Source organism: Octopus bimaculoides, chromosome 22, assembly GCF_001194135.2.
Source record: "Octopus bimaculoides isolate UCB-OBI-ISO-001 chromosome 22, ASM119413v2, whole genome shotgun sequence".
In the NCBI taxonomy this organism is placed as follows: Eukaryota; Metazoa; Mollusca; class Cephalopoda; order Octopoda; family Octopodidae; genus Octopus; species Octopus bimaculoides.
This window is the reverse complement of record NC_069002.1, coordinates 2,463,882-2,466,381: the sequence shown is the minus strand read 5'-3', so window position 1 is coordinate 2,466,381 and position 2,500 is coordinate 2,463,882.

The following is a 2,500-nucleotide window of genomic DNA, read 5'->3' as shown; positions in this document are numbered from 1 at the left end:
TTCCACCTCTACATGTGCTTTGTCATGTGCCTAACTTACTGGATTTCTGACAAATCCTTTCACGTTTCTAGCCATCATATCCTAATTTTCTCTTTGCCAAAGCAAATCCATTCTCTCTTTCTCTCTCCCACTCTCTTTCTCTCTCTGTCATGTCACTTATATTCTTTCCTTTTCTCCCCTCTACCAAGCCACCATAATGCTGTTTCCTCCTGTTTTTCATGCTACTCTTCCCTTTTATATTTGACCGTTGGACCGGATAAACATCTCCTCTGGCTGTGGATTTCGTAAATTTTCTTTGCTTTCGTTTCTCTCCGACAAGGCAGAAAGAAACCTTATCTTTCCTGTTTGCATTTCTTTTTTTTTATTTATTCTTAATTCTGTCGCTGAAACGAAAGATGTATAAACGTCTGTTTCATTTGTATCTTTTCAATTTTTTGTAACAACGCGTCTTTATTAAACATTCGGTCTACGAACCTCATTTTTTTCTCTTCCTGCTGTTGTTAGTCTAGCACACGAGGACGACGATACTCAATCAGAATATGCTGGTGACACAACTCTATTGAACCATAACGTCGAGATGTGTCTAAAATGTGTTTATATTTGGTTCAAAATTGATGAGAGAAGTTGTGACTTTGAGATATATTTTTATTATCGCGCGGATTTCTTTGTCAATTTGTACACTGGTGTCGTTATACATATATTTGCGTACTGCGCAGATGTATTTGTAAATATAGATACACGAACACACATACACAGCACACCGACACAACACAACACATGTAAACACAAAGAGAGACAGGTATATCAGAGAGACAGAAGCATCAAGGACCAAGGTTTACGTGCGTTGACACAAAAGAATAAACATGTATATATATGCATGTGTATACACAGGGATAGCCATAAGTGACTTTAGTCATCTCGTTATTATTCATCGGAATTTAAGATGAATTGAAAACTGTCTTACAGAGCAAGTATGATCCGAAGTGCACAATGTTATCCAGATCTCCATTCCAGATCTGATCCAGGTCAAAATAGCAATAGTTAGGCTTCTTAATGACATGGGAAGAGCAACCATAAGGAGACTAAGCATGTTGTCTGAGTGTTTGGAGTTGTAGCAAATATTTTGTGATAGTATGAGTTGGTGTTGATTGTTTGTTGAGCTTAGAGAATTAATAATTCACAACTTTTAGAATGTGAGGAAAATGTTAATTATAAAAATGCTTTTATGAGTTCTTGAAAAAAAAAAAAAACAACACTCCTTCCTTCTAATCTAATTTGGTCAGATAATGAAAACCGATAATTTGATTGCGGACGATGACAATGACGCTTCGAGACATCGTTTTAATTGAAAAGACCAAAGAAGGATAAAACAAATAAGAAATCATGATATTAGCTTAAACAAGACAGAGAATGGAAATACAAATAAAACAAAAATAATAGAACCAGCGTATATCATTTATATATTACTACAATTACTATATAAATATAATCAGTTGATGAATATGAGAAATACTTAATTTGTGATTCCACAGAAAATAATTTTCACGGCAAGGTAAAACATATCTACTCCGATATGAATGAACATTGTATAAATTTTACATGCTGGAAAACTGTAAAAGTAAAAAGTCTAGAAAGTTTACTGTTTACATAGAGATATGGCAAGGCGTTTTGTTAGCAGCCGGAGTGTTTCTCTCACATGCATGAGATTGATTCCTGGACTGGGCACTAGGTTATGTGCATAGAAAGACATTTCATTTTGCGATGTTGCAGTCTCCTCGGATGTATTGAATATGAACCGAGGACGGAGCTGATCTTCTATTCAGGTTGTTTCATTGAGTCAAATTTGGAAATATCGCGAAGGATTCTATGTCTGCTCGCTGGAACATAAGTCTCTCACGGCAATTACCAAATGTATGGCATGAGGATTTAAAGATCATAAGCTAGATTAAACACCAGGATGTGCAACTTTGCAACAACATATACGGGATGTGAAATAGTAGACTATTCCGCAGGTTTAAGATAACATTTTAGTGAACATGAAATTTACTGATTAACAGCAGAATTTTGGACCTGTGAAGGGTTATTGGATAAGCAGGTCCATCCTGATTAAAAGAGAAGAAGGAATATTGGACCTATAGAAACCCATCGTGTAGTTGAGACATATATAAAGAAAATGTTTGAGAAATCCATAATATAAAAGATCATGGTAAAAATTAAGACATCGCATACACACACACTCACGCATGTAGGTTATAAAGTGCCGAGAATATACATTCTAAATTGCAGTGCAAATATATATTACAGGAACATTCAGTAATTACTTCTACCCGGAATATCTTTCAAAAGATGATATCTTCTCTCAATTTTATGTAATGCTTTGGAATTAAATAATATGGAACAATGTAACGTATGCAAATTATTTCCGCTTATCTGTCTGTTAATGTGTGCGTGTTGTGTGTGTGTATACATACATACATACATATATATATATATATATATA